This window comes from Olea europaea, chromosome 13, assembly GCF_002742605.1.
Source record: "Olea europaea var. sylvestris chromosome 13, O_europaea_v1, whole genome shotgun sequence".
NCBI lineage: Eukaryota > Viridiplantae > Streptophyta > Magnoliopsida > Lamiales > Oleaceae > Olea > Olea europaea.
This window is the reverse complement of record NC_036249.1, coordinates 8,602,446-8,618,280: the sequence shown is the minus strand read 5'-3', so window position 1 is coordinate 8,618,280 and position 15,835 is coordinate 8,602,446. Positions and strand designations below refer to the sequence as shown.

Sequence of the window (15,835 nt, the reverse complement as noted above, 5' to 3'; positions counted from 1 at the left end):
TGAAAAGGATTTCTATCCTTTTGCTTTAGGCATCAGCCATCAATTATCTCAATCATCTACCGGTTTTGTATACTGTTTATGATAAACGATTTTGTTCTTGAATTGCGAAGGATTTTCTCTTAGAAGAAGACTCTTCATTGTTTATTCTCAAGTGCATGAACAACGGAACAGACTGGATTCTGTTGAGTTTGGACTCTGGAAGATGTGAAATCAATCCCATAGAAGAATGTGTATCTCCAAGTTTTAAATGAGTCTATGAAGGCAAATAAAAGAAACAAAAAGGCGAATAACAAGTACCAGAATGAATTAATATAAAGCAAAGATCACAGGGATACTGAAAGAAAACAAATCAATGTCACTGATATACAAAGTGTTTTATTCTCCATTCTATAATATATATTAAAAAGTAAACATGGAGCTAATATATCGAAAGATCCTTCTTAACAGAATCAATTCTGTCCCAAGTCTATACAACTACAGCTTGGGCATATTGCATTCACCAGCCCACATCAGAGAGAATTGGTATCATCCATGCTTGCCGTAACGATCTCTGTCACGCTCCCTCTTCCTTGATCCTTGGGAATGCCTTGACTCCTCGCCTTCCCACTTCCCAGCAGCAGTCGGAGGTGGTGACGAGGTGTACCTTGATGGCCTTCTCTTGAAATGCCTGTCATCATCACTACTCTCATAATCCACAGAAGCAGCAGCATTTTTTCTTGACACAGCTACTGATTTGTGCTCTTCATGATACCCATTAGATGCTGACACCCTGTGGCTTCCGGAGTTGCTTCCTGGTGCTGCAGTGGTTGAAGACAACACCTTTCTTTTCTTGGAAGCTGCCATGTCTTTTTCTGGGTAACTGATGCGAGAAAAGATGCTTGGTTTTTGCTTCTGGTCGGTCGTCAAAGTATTACTGGCCAATGCTATAGGTGGCACTGGTGGGGAAGGTTTAGCAGCTGATGATGACTCCAATCCACAGTGGCTGCTGGGTTTATGATAATCACGATGCTGGTGGTTGCCAGGATAGTCACGGCGGTCGTGATCTTGATGATGGTAGCCATTGTCACGGTGGCGGTGATGATCATAGATGGATTTACTCTTGGATGATGGACGACGATCTTCTCCCTGATCTTGTTGATGGTAGCCATCAGAGTTGTCAAGGTGGTGGTATCCATCATAATCGGATTTTCTCTTAGACGACAGGCGAGGAAGTTCGGTGTCAAGGAAGCGTCCATCTAGGGATGGTCTCTCAGGTTGGTGGAGATAGTGCTGATGATGGTCTCCACTGGGCGGAGGAATAGACTTCTGCATTAGCAATAGGAAAGAAAAACACTCAGTTCAGAATCAAATAACTTCCAACAAATTTACTGACAAATATTGCACCAAACAAATTCCAATCCCCCATCTTAAACCATACAACTTTCAATCTTACTAAATTTCTAAATTCTGTCGGTTAATCCCTTAAGTCGCCACACTGGTACATAGCAACACCAAATTCACATATTAGCAGGCATTGACAAACGTATATTCACGGGGAAATTATTCCTTGCGAGTTTGATTATTGGCTTTTCATGATATAAACAGATCTATTGAACATCAACAAATCGCGCCGGGTACAATTTCGTCATTTTTCGCAACGGTGTCGGAATGGGCTGAAATTAAGACGAGAAGAAAAAAAAAAAAAAAAAGCCGGGGGGGGGGGGGGGGGGGGGGGGGGGGAGAGAGAAATTGGCAGGAGATGAAGTGCACAATCATACAATTGGGTACGAGGGGAGAGAGAAAAAAGGAGTACGGGGATCTTCTCATCTATACCACCCATTTAAATTCCATATCATTGCTGGTGTAATGTTAAGTGTGTGTGTGTGTGTGGTGTGTGTATTTTAATATAAACATTAATTAAACAAGTACTCAACATGGAAGGGTAAACATTCCAAATTTTATTAGATATCACGATCAACTGCTTTCGACATTCAAACGCAGGCATTAGGGGAGACATGTAAGGACAAGATTAAGACATCCTAATTGGACAATTCCAACAGCAGCTGACACAAACAAAATTTGTATTCTTCTTAGTGATGAACTCTTCCTGCATTAGTGCACACACGTAACATAGAGAAATTGAATAACTTAAACTACATACAGATTTGGTTTTCATTGAAGAAATGTTGCCTATGTTGCTCCTTTCTCTACCATATTCCCAATCCTTGGGTAACTCCCTGAAAAATAAAGAATCGGAGAAATTGGATTAACAGAGCTTAAAGGGACATATAATGTAATGCACTAATCATAATTAACTAAAGGAGGTTATAAATTCAAATCCAGTCTGAACAAACATTGATGCATGCATGAAAACAGTTCTAAATATTCAAAAGACGGAGAAAACAGTAAGCATTTGTCTTGGAGAGATTTTTCCAAGTGAAAAAAAATGAATTTTTTTTTCTTTTTTTGGAGAAACTTTGTGGTTAAAAAGTAGGAAAAAGAAATGGATCCCATAGAACGTGGTTGAAAATGACATTGACGAAAAATGACTTAAAATTTTTTTCCCAAAGAAGTCTTAAAGGCCAAAAATTTTCAACACAAATCAAGTGGAGCACAACAATTGTTTAGCAACGTGTTCCAAAAGCTTGGTGTTATCCTAATCTTGCAAGAGAACCTATCAAAGAGTTGAAACTGCTAGTCAAGCAATCATATTTTTCAAGTCGATATTATTAAGTCTAAGCTCAACAAAACAAAAACTATACCTTTGATGCTAAAATAGAAAATAAAAGCAATATGTCTTTGAAAATATCTAAAATAACAGGAACAAGTAAAAAAAAGGGCATTAAATAGAAAACAGAATGCAAAGTGGGTCCTCTTTACCTAATACCATTCCTCTCCATTTCACGCCTCCTTTTGAAATCAGCATTACGAGCTTCAAAATCCTCTCTGCTCATTTTCCTTGGCCCAGCGTTAAATCCCATTGCTAAGTCCGCAAGGTCCCTGATATTGTTAAACGTTCATGAAACAATTATACAATATTCTTATCGAAGGAAGACATTAACGAGTATCACATGCATATTGTATAGCAGTGAACCCCCATGCCCAACTCAAAGCAAAGTATCTAAACCACCATATTCCATGTCAGAACACAAAGTTCACCCTCGAAAGAGATGCACAAGAAAAGGAAATCTTATGTTCACAAAATATGTGCGTGAGAGAGAGAGAGAGAGGCTAATAGAAGGTAAACTGAATTATACCTCTGAGGTGAGCCATAAGGCAACATAAAACCCGGTCCTGCAAGTGGGTCGGGAGGTAAGACACCTCCCAGTGAAGGATCCATATGACCAAACCCACCCATATAGGGCATAGGACCACCATAAGGGGGTACAAACGCTTGCATTCCAGGTTGGATTCCAGTCCAATATGGATTATAAGAACAAGGCCCCATAGACATCATGTAATTCTCAGCTGCAAGGTCCTGGTTAGTTCTCCACTGAATCTCTGCAACTGCATCCAAGAAGTCAATAGAATAGTATCATTAATGTTAGATGGGGTTAGGATAATTTTGAAAATTCAGAACAATTGAATAAAGTTAAGCTAAAAAGTTTCAACCACTAAAACTGAATAATAGTAGAAGTTAAAAACAATCTCAAACGATAAAGTAACCAAATCATTACCATTAGGAGGTAGGTGCATTCTCTTCTTTTTCTTCTTTCCTGAAATTCAACAGATCAAATTCATGCCGCAAGTCTGAGAACGAGCAAATATTGTCACATGCCACTATTTTCTAATGTTGCTTAAAAACCAATTTCCAAAATGTAATTTTTTCATGTCTAACATAAGTTACAAATAATCGCTGAATAACAAGCTTGTTATGGAAAATGGGTAACACCCCAATTTGATTTCGTTGATAAAGGATCACTAATTAGCAGAAGTGGGGCTTGCTTATGAAAACTATTTCTCACTACATGATCAAGGCATTAACAAAAAAAGACCCCACAACCTCCTCTTAGTCAATATATCAGTGAACTAGCAACAATAAAAGAAACATAACCATACAGAGATTTTGAAGGGACTTTACGAGCCTGAAACTAGCATAAACATGTAGGGCACAGTTTACACCCATATCACATATAAGCATTTACATCATTCACCTGCATCCACAGAGACTGGTTTCTGCTGCACTTCTTCATCAGCCAATGGAGCATTTCCTTGTGATGCTGGTTCTTTAACACTTAAAACCTTGTGTAGAACTTCTGAAACATCTGCCACTTCTGAAGTTCTACCTTTCTCAACTTTCTGGTCTGGAGCAACAAGTTCCTTGTGCTTTTCAGCAGTCTCTATTATCTTTGAAACCTCTTCCTTTTGAGGAGGGAGTGGTCTTGGCATCACTTGCTCTCCTTTAGAGGCAACAGATTGTGTAGGAGATAAACCCTGATGATGCAGATTGCATAACTCCATATCTGAAACAATAAGGTAGTTATACAAAAATGATCATTGTAGTGAAAACAAGACTCACTAGCACTACAAACCTTGGACTTGAAAGTTACTCCCGCCATTTTCAATACTGCTGTTATTGGACTCAAGAATTCAATTAATAGTATCCCTTACTGTCATGTTGGGCAACAGATCATCCGCAAGGATATTTGTGGCCCCACAGACGCACATTGATTTAGAAATGATGTAATCTCTTATACCTAAAGAAAATATCCAAAATGCAAAATAGCTTCCGTCAGCATAAAGAAAAAGAACAATTATCAAAAACTCTTAAATAAATCAACATAAAAAAGCACACATTGTCCCCTCCCCAGTTCTCCTTATGAACATCTAATCCTCTACCCACAGAGCGTAGGAAAGGTAGAAAATGCGCAATCATCAAATGATGCATGGCAATAGTGATGCAGCATCAAAATATCATGGAAAATGAAATACTAATCATAACTACAAGCAACGAGCTTACATTTATCACAGAAACTCCTAAAACAACACTTGCTCGTAAGCATAGCATCTTTCATTACTTCTTTGCATAAAGGGCAATGGAGTTCTGGAGGAAGATCACCAACAGAACGCGTAGAAGGCATCCCTTCAATTTCTTTTTCAAAGGCATCCCTGCAACAAATCCAAGAAAATACAATAATCTTATGAAAATATATCAACAGAGTCAATATAAATTGCTAGAAACTGCTTACTCATTTGGCTTTAACATAGCAACAGCCCCACTTGGCAATGCATATGAACCTTCAGGTGTAGCCATTAGCATAGACTTTGGAATTCCAGTGGGAGGTTTCACTCTTTTTACATCATAATTTGGATCTCCATTGGTTGGGCAGTGCTGTATAAAATGCCCTACATAAAAGAACTTTATCAAGTATGCATTTGATAGTGCAGTTGTTCCATCTAAGAAACTTTCATTTACTTGTGTTCAAAGAGAAACAATCTAAATTTGCAGGTACATTGACATACCAGGAACCTTGCACCTGTGACATGTGTATCCCAGCGGTAGTGTTCTCCGTTCAAATCCTCCTCGACCTTGAGGATCAAAATGCGACTTTAGTTTTTTACAGCATACTTGTAGAGAAGAAACTTATGATCCAACAAAAGTATTAATACACTAGAATTCTATGTACAAAAAAAGGACCAATCCTAAATATTTTGGTCATCTTTAAGGAGAAAATACGTAATTTGATGGTTATTCAAAAAATTATTGTTTATCTTTTTGTTCAGAACATTTAATGCCTTTTAACAGTATTCCTTGGGGCAAAAAACAGTTAAAAGTTAGAGAAAAAACATAGAAGAACTACGAAAGTCCCTCCATTCCAAGAACAGACAGAAAAGAGACATGTAGCACTTTCATCTCAAGTAAATGAAAAGAATAATAGAATTACCAAAACCACGTCCACCCATCATTCTTCCTCCCATGCCACGTCCAAAACCTCTACCAGGGCCAATGCCATCAAAAGACTGTCTGCAAATCCAAAACCAACAAGTGATAAGCCTCTGAAACAATCAACGTCTGGGAAACAAATGAATCCTCATTGTTATTGCAAAATAACATACTACATAAAAAATTTCTCACCGCTGCCAGTCTAAGGCTGGTGTGTCAATCAAAGCCATGATCTTGCTATCTTCATCAGCTTTACTAGGAGGGGTATCCTGAACAAGATTACTAGATTGTACTGGCAAGGGATCAGTTATTGCATACAGATCATTTCCAAATTCATCCCATTCTCCCTCTCCGGTCTACAAGCATGCAAATGGAGTATTTCACTATGTTTAAAAACAGATTCTTCTGCTATCCACAATGAGGTTCCTGAACAGATAACTAATTATAAGCTTACATATTCCATGACAGATGAATCAGCTCCCATGAAGCTACTTTTTATAGCATAAACACCCACAGAGTTATCTTCCAACTTTGGCCTACATTATAGATCATAGAGACTCAAATCATTAGAATTTTCTAAGGCCAAAAGAGTACAATAGTTTATTTTCTTTCCGGTCCTTTATTTCCCTCAGATAGTCTGTTAAGTCTCGAGGCTTAACGCACCACCAACTGTTTCCACTACAACTAAACTCAGCGGGCTTATCAAGAACATGGCTAACTAAACCAGGGCCATCATTCACTTTATTGAGAATATCTATATTTTCACCCATTTAAAAAATAAATTTTTTTGTATGACAGGAAATTTAAACTACGACTACATAAGTGAGTTAAAAAGGATTGAGACTATACTCGTCTTGTGCAGTGATTGATGCAGTAACTATGGGCATCCGAGGCTGTCCAGGAACACGTCGGACTAAGACTGAAGTATTTTTTGGAATTAACATTTCTTCATCAAGGTACTCTGAAATCACAAAACAGTAAAAATGTCTATAAAAGACTCCAAAACAGTATACACATACAACCCCAAAAAATACAACTAACTACATTGAATCCCCTAAAATGCGTGACGCATGGCGTGGACCCCTTAAACTCATAAACTGTCATTGAAACCATTCTCCAACCATCATCCTTATCTCCCTTAACCAGGCAACAAGAATTAATACATACAATACAAGTAATCTCAGCCTCAACCTCATTAACGCTAAAGATAATCTAGTCTGATATAAACAATCATGAGGTCCGACAAAAATGTACAATTTCATCTCAAAATTTGTTTCTTCCAAAATATCAACTCGCGTGATTACCATGGACACACCTATTTGAAGTATAGCTATCAAAGTATTTGTGAGCCAGTGCCATCTTACAAAACTAGACACACACTTGATGCAAGTACTAAAGCCATCTATTTTAGACAACCTAAGCTTTTTGTTTACTTTTGTCAATGACATAAGTTAGAAATTAATATTCAAGCAAGTGAACCAAAAAGAAAGGCACATACATTCTGGAAAGGCGTAACTAATCTTTTAAGTGTTTGTGTGTGCCCATCCCACATTTAATCTCTGCATGAACGTGAAACTACAATCACATTTTTTCTCATTGTATCTAGTCAACGTCCACGTGGAACACATACACTTGTTAATACTGTAAGCGTAGTCAATTTAATATAGAACACCAGTAGTTTTGCCAGTGCCAGTAAAGAAACCAATCAGGTTCCAAACTATAGATGCCCAATGCACAAACTCTCTTGTTCTTCCATATTAAATTCGATAGAAGAACAGGACCTCACTGATCCTTTTTTTGGGAGGATAAGGCAAGAGGATAACTTTATCCTCAACTAAAACCAAATATAACGACAATTTTCTTATACTCGCTATTATAGAGATAGTTTCTTAAGTAAAATAATAAGGAAGACCAACAATTAATCCCACTAAAACTGGTGTTTTAAATTGAATGAATGTCTAGATAAACAAACCAACCTTCATTAGTCTGGGCATTTGAGACGACTAGGTCAAAGTCAGTACGCCTGCCCAAATGCTTTGATTCAAATATTTTTTCTTTCAGAAGTCCAACAGATATAAAATGACCATCAATTGCAACTGAATCGTAATCTTTTGCACTTTTAAATTTATAGTACACTGCCATATTATTTTCAATAACTGGTTAAACTTTCTTTTTTCTTTTCTCTCAAATGAAATGAAGTCACAAGAAAAAGTGGCAGCTGAATAAAAAATAAAAGGCCTGCATTCAACTCAAACAAGAGGCAAAATGAAAACTAGTACAATGAAATACAAGAATCTCTTTTTTTTTTTCCCACAATAACTCAAGAAAACACCAAACCGGACCAGCTCATTTAAGAGCTATGCGGCAAAATCTTTGCCTTTGGATCCTTCAAATTCTGGAAATTCTAAAGGATTCTTCGACATCCAAAAGGTAAAAAGCATCTGCATCCGATGAGAAATCGAACATCTGAATTAAATTACACTGCACGAACGGTCCAGGTCTTAAACAGATCACACTGCCAAAAATCTCCTTCCTTCAGTCCTGACGCCAGTCGACTGTCCAAATTGACGTTCAATTAGATAATCCGAGAACTCACGTCGATGTTTTGCAAAATTAAAAAGCCGCTTCCCTTCAGTTCAGATGCTTTTACCCAGCAGAAATGCCTTGAATCGACCGTCTGATCCTTCGGAAAAGCACGCGAACTAAATCGAGAGAAATTTATCGAATTAACAGATATCCACCGCAACAATTATGAATCAATCGACAATAATCAATATGCAAAACTTCAATCTTTCAAAAATCCACAGTTATTGGGAAAAGAGGATATAGGTTTGCAGGGGGTGTAGAGATTTGGAGTCTCAGGTATTCAATTGAGATTTTTAAGATTTTTGGAGACTTTTTTAATTGGGTGATTTTTGTGGACTTTGTGAAATTTTAAGTAATTTTTAGGTATTTGGTGGAAATTAGTAAAAGTTTTTTCTCGATTTGTGGAGAATTTTATTAAAGACTTTTAAAGATTTTTTTTAAAGGAAATATACTTTTCACAGTGTTAAATGTGAGATATCGAGAAATATTTATGAGAATTCATAACATTCACTTAAAAATGAATCTTTGAAATTAGAGAGAGAGATAGAGATCAACTAGTGAAAATTTACCATAACCTGATTTGAAGAAAACTCATAGCAAAGATTCAAAGAAATACCTAATTGGAAAAGATAGAGGAAAAATCTAGAGGGAAATAAGAATAGCATACTCTTTTTAGAAATCTCTCTATGGATGAGAGATTTTGGGAGAAAAATCCTATTTATTTTTTCTATTAAAAAGTCTCTGAAAGTCCAAGAAATTTTAAATTCCTTGAAAGTCCCTCTAAATTGAATACCCCAAAACTTGTAGAGACTTCTAAAAAGTTTCAATTAAATATCCCGTAACTTCTGGAGACTTTTTAAAAGTCTATAAAAGTCTCTATTGAATACACCCAAACTTTTAGAGAGTCTCTAAAAGTTTCAATTGAATACACTCAAACTTTTTAAATCTCTAAAAGTCTTCAAAAGTCTCGATTAAATACACTCCCCTTAGAAAATTTCGATGTGTTCAATTGAAACTTTTAGACAGTCTCTAAATGTTTTGGTGTATTTAATAAAGTCTCTACAAGTCTCGGGGTATTGAATTGAAATTTTTTAGAAGTCTCTACAAATTTAGAGGTAATCAATTGAAAATGACTTTCAAATAATTTCTAATTTATAGGACTTTCAAAGACTTTTTGGTAGAAAATACAAATAAGATTTCTCAAAACAAATCTCTCATCCATCGAGAGATTTCTCTCAACATAGGGTTTTCTCCTCCATCTCTTTCAATCAGGTATGAGTTTGACAGAACATAAATTTATGACAGAACATGAGGTTTGATATTTTTCTGTTTGATTCAGCAAACCTTTACCGATATTTCTCTTCAAATCTGGCATCTTCTGTTGTATTTTTGCTCCTCCATCTTTTATATTTACCCCTTTTCCCTCAATTCCTTGTTTGGCTTTTGGAAATTTCAAGAAAATCAATTGCATACTTTGTAGCAGCATTCCCTTGGTCTCCACTGACACAACCCATTATGAGTTTTCTGATGTTTCTTCTAAGGTGGAGTTGAGGTTGGAACTCGGGAAAGAAGGTGTAAGTCCTAAGGAGATCTTTATAGATGCAAATGAGAACCTTTGGTAATTAAGGTGCAGTGGATATCTTAGGACACTCCTAGATACAAATAAACTCTACGGGATGATAAAGCCTTTTGAAACAATATGGTATATAGACGATGATCAATTGGTGGTTAATTTGAAGAAACAAGACCCAGAACTAAAATGGCCTGACATCATGGAGTCGTGGGAGTCCTTAACAGCGGGAGTTGCCCAACTCTTGAGAGGAACATCAATCTATTTAGCCGGGGAATCAACTGAAATAAACCACAAGATTGCTCGAGAATTAGCTATTGGTCTTGGGTATACACCACTCAATACAAAGGAGATTCTGGAATCATACAGCAAGGAAATTATTGATTCGTGGGTGGCCTCACAGGGTTGTGATGCTGTAGCAGAAGCAGAAACTGATATATTAGAAAGCCTCAGTAGCCATGCCCGAGCTGTTGTTTCGACATTAGGTGGGAAGCATGGTGCTACTGAGAGGCCAAATAAATGGCAGCATCTTTTTGCAGGATTCACTACTTGGTTATCTCAATCAGAAGCTACAGATGAAGAGTCAGCGAAAGAGGAAACTCGAAGACATTTACAAGATGGTCTTCAAGGTTATTCAAATGCAGAGGTCGTAGTCAAGCTCGGGGGTTGGGATGCTAATTACTCCAAAGCAGTTGCTCAAGCTTCGCTAAGTGCTCTCAAACACTTGATTTTGTCTGATAAGAATCTTCCAGGTAAGAAAAGTTTGTATATAAGATTGGGATGCTGAGGGGATTGGCCAGATATTAAACGTCCTGGCTGGGATCCATCGACCGGATCTGATGCATCGTCTCCCCTATCATAGTATCAATCCCTCCGAGTACGCAATTCGGTAATGCAGCGTCATTTTTGTCTCTTCCAGATTGTTTTGTCAATGTGTCTTGTTTCCCTCAGGTTCATAAATTTGCTCTTCTATACCAAGGCACTGTATCATATATTGTTATGTACATTCCATGTTGATCGATTATTTGTTACTTATCAGTAAGGCAAATTCTGGAGGGTTACTACTTTCAACTCTCTTCTTCATAGTTTAAAAAACAAAATTGACAATGAACTGATGAAGGCTCAGAGAAAAAAAGTGACTGAATAAAGAAAAGAAAAAGGAGCTGGATTTGGTAGGAATTAGACAACACATGTCTGTAAATTTTAGGGTAATTAAAATGAGGAAAAGGAAGTAGAAAATTTCACTTGCGGTCCCGAATTTTAAATAAATTGATCATTTTACCCTTAGAGCTTGTTTGACAATCATTTTGATAGAAAAAGAGTTCTGAATAGTAATTTTAGGAGAATGTGTGGTTAAATTAGTGAAATTTTTTTAATACATGTATAGAATGTTTTATTGTATGAAAGTGCTGTTGAAAAAAGATCTTGTAATAAACTATAAATTAAATTCAAGAATGGCCAACTGACACTAAGTTTCGTTGAAACAAATAATAAAAAACACCAAATTTTTTATAAAAATCTTCAACACCTCCACTCCCTTCCCTTCCCCTAAACCGTTTTCATACCTCACCAACCCTACTTCAACCACACTAGAGCCTACTGCCTTTGCCTACCTAAACTCAACACCAAAATATCTTTCGGTGAGAGATGCTCAAATTCTTAAAATATTTTTGTCAATAGAATTATAACCTTGTATGATCTTCATTATTTTCAAAATACATTTTTCACTTTTTTTTAACTATACATTTTCAATAAAATAATATTATACACAAACCCAAAATATTTTTTTATTTTTTAATCACATATTCTCTATCAATCTACTATTTTAAAATATATTCTTACAATAAAATGAGGCTCAGACAAGCTCATAGATTATGTTACATGAGCCCCATGTTATTTATGACCCATCCACCATTCAACTGCTAGAGAGAGAGAGAGAGAGAGAGAAAAAAAATATATAAAAGTCAATAGATTTGTATGTATTTTATTAAGAATCAAAGCCTTATATTTATAAAGAAGAATCAATGATACAACGTTAATAATTTCTAGTACTACAAGGGTATAATTTTCATTCATTAATAAATTTACCATTTACAATACTCTCCCTTAAATGACACATTACAAAATATTTGCATCGTCAAAATATTGTTTGATAAAAACTCAATTAGACAAAAAAAAAAAAAACTAAGGAAAAAGAGTACAATCATTTTGGAGTATTAAAAATAAATATTGCCTCATTAAAACCTTATTAGGAAAACCCAGTTGGATAAATCTTAAGCAAAGAAAAAAGAGTACAGCTATTTCCGCTGATGTTGATCACTGAAAATCTTTAAGTCAACACATTCCAATTTCATAAACCAATTTTTTGAATGTAGATGTCGGCAATACTTTTGTAAATAAATCGCCCACATTGTCACTTGAGCAAATTTGTTGGACATTGATGTTTGCCATTCTTTTAAAGTTCATGTGTATGAAGGAATTTTGGAAAAATATGTTTCGTCATGTCACTTTTGATATGGTCTCCTTTGAGTTGTGCAATGCAAGTTGTATTATCTTCATACAAGATTGCTTTGACTATATTGTGTTGAAATCAACCCGCATAATGCTTGAATATGATGTGTTGTGTTCCTCAACCACACACATTCTTGCTTTGCTTCATGGATTTTAATAATTCCAAAATGATTTGAGAATATTGTTGTTAATGATTGCTTCATAGATCTCTATGTCATTTAACTATTCCTCCACTTGGAATCACATATCCTATTTGTGATTTAATTTTATGTGAGTCAAGTGTAGTTTGCAAGATATGTTGATGCTACAATTGCATTAAGATATGATATTTCAGGATCAATAACCTTTTATCCATCTACAAGTGGACAAAATTGATCACTTTGCACATCAAAAGATCGAACAATTTTTGGTGATGCCAATGGATGTGTATTATCCATATAAAAATGTTCTAAAAATTTTTCTGCATACATAGATTGATGAACAAATAATCCTTCTACAAAGTGATCAATTTGCAGCCCAACCCAAGATGAAATTTATTTGTTCCAAATATTTCATCTCAAATTTATTTTTTCAAATAATCTACAATTTTGTTGAGCTTTTTCAGGAGTTTCAATTAAATTTAAATTATTTACATAAAGTCATAATGATAAATCCAATATTTGTTTTCTTTATGAAAACCTATGCACATGGCCATTTTTATAGCATTCATTCAAAAAATATTCGTTAAAGCGATTATACCACATACATCTATTTTATTTGGTCAATCATTACTTCAATTGATATATTTCGACTCATTTCTTTTAATTTCTTGCTATTTAATGCAGTATATCATAGTAAAATTGTTGTCAATAATTTTATTCATTTTGATTCTATTGTTTTCATAATGACATAACTTATTGAGATATTTTAAGTTTTATTATTTCAGGTGCATGAACCTCTTCCGAGATTTTATAATTTGTTATGTCTAAATACTTATTAAGAGTATATGCCTCCTTAATGAAACTATCTTTACTAATTACTACATTTTCATTTGATTTTTTTTTATATTAAAATCGAATCCCATCACGCTTCAGGCGTGTTATAGATATATCAAATATAATGTTAAATTGTCTTCATAGGATATCAATTCATGTTGGAACATTTAAAATAAGTTCGTGATATATTGTTTATTTTTTTGAATAATAAATGCATCTAAATAAATTATTTTTCGAAATTTTGGTTCGAATGATATTTTGGAGAATTTAGATGGTGATGCATTTATACATTATTTTCAATTTCTTAATTTCTCTCCCTAATGCTGAGAGAATTGTTCGATCAAATTGACAATCATTTTTCTAGGGTTATAAAATATCGCCTATCTAGATGAGGGTTCAAACAACGCATTTATTTTCAGCATTCTTTATTTTTCATCTCAGTGCATTGGGATAATTCAATTTTATATATGCGGTACTATCAAAATAATTAGATGAAAAAATTAGGATATGACTATAAGTCAATTATTATAGGGAGAACTATGATGTTGACATGATGCATAATAGAATTCCCTAAATAAAAATGTAAACTATTATGTTCTCATTTAAACTAATTAGATAGGTTTAACAAACAATATTATTAAACCATTTGTTGACATCTCAGCTAACACTTATTAAAGTGTTGAGATTTATACACACTAGCATTAACAAGGCACGATCCTGACATATAATCTAAAAATTATGCTCATAATTTAAATTTTGAGCAGTAATTTCGAGCTGCGAACATCATACAATCATTTAGTATATGTATCAATTCCATTAGTTACAAATAATATTTAAATGATCAACGTGGAGGATGATGTAGTCCCATTTATCATCCTAATTAATTTTCAGAAATATATGGATTTTAGTTCCTATTTTAGCTAGTAATGTTAATGAAAAATTTCCATGAAAGAGAACAAACATCATATAGAATTGAATTGAAGAATCTTCTGGTTCTTCATTGGATATCCATTTGAATTTCTAAATTTATATAATTACTAATCCACTAATGATTCAATTGGTTATGCCAAACAATAAAGTCAAATTGAACTTTTAGAAATTCAATATAAGATATAATTCGATGATTTAATGTCAAAAAATATTATTAAAGCTTATATAATCATATATCATTTAAATAATCAAATTAATCAATATCCTCATGATATTAGTTATATGTTTTCCTTTAAAAATAAATATGAATTCAAACTGATATATTTTTCGAAAATGTGCAATTTCGAGAGTGCATTATATTTAATTATTGCTTCTTTAAGAGCAATATGTCAATATTCTTCTGAAATATTGAAAATTATAGTTCATGCTCTTCAAGAGCGACAAATATTCTTCTTGAATATTAATAATATATAAAATTAGTTTCTTTATAAATTACAATACAATATTGAGTTGTTTAAGTTGTGTTTCTTCAAAAACACAAGGAGATATCTATTATTTGAGATATGTGATATTTCGAGAGCACGTTATATTCTATTATATTTTATTATTGCTTCTTTAAAAGTAATAAAAATTAACATTCTTCTAGAATATTGAAAATAATATTATTCTATTCAGGAGTCATAAATATAATATTCTTCTAGAATATTAATTATAATGTTGTGCTACTTCAAAAGCAATAACACGATAAATTATCAATTTAAAGTTTATAGAAGAACATTTAAAAAATTTAATTACCATATAGATATGGTATGAATTTATATAAAAAAATTAATTACAAAAAAATGTATAAGTGAAAAAATCTTTCGAATGTGAATTGACTTCATATATAGACATACAAATAGGACAAATTAATCATTATGCATATAATGAAATACTCATTATAAATTTGCTTACAAGCGAAAAAAAAAAATAGAAGAAGAAACTACCTTGTTTTGATGTATATGTATGTAGAAAAATTAACACGTCACTGAATTAATTTTGGTACATGTGATAAATATTTTTGCTTATAAAAAATTACTACATTTACTAAACTTTAAAAAATTACGATATCGTGCCTATAAGGTATTATGAAAAGAGAGGATAAAATTCAATAGACTTGCTTGTGTGTGTTTTATTAAGAATAAAAGCTCTATATTTATGAGGAAAAAATTAGGAATACAATGATAATAATTTTTTGGGCTACAGGATACAATTTTCATTTGTTAATAAACTTACTATTTTACAGCAATTGAGCCATGAATAATCAATTAAAATTGCCCAAAAACGCTAAAAGGAAATCTCAACCTCCTAGAAAAAGCCCGATCACATTTCCCCATATTTTTTAGAGGAAATTATCAAAAT

At 33.9% G+C, this 15,835-nt stretch overlaps 2 pseudogenes; one reads left to right on the top strand and one right to left on the bottom strand.

The window, feature by feature from the left end:
* Positions 1-332: 332 nt before the first annotated feature.
* LOC111407502 lies at positions 333-8,740 on the bottom strand (annotated as a pseudogene).
* On the top strand, positions 8,223-11,114 carry LOC111408409 (annotated as a pseudogene).
* The last annotated feature ends 4,721 nt before the right edge of the window (positions 11,115-15,835 follow it).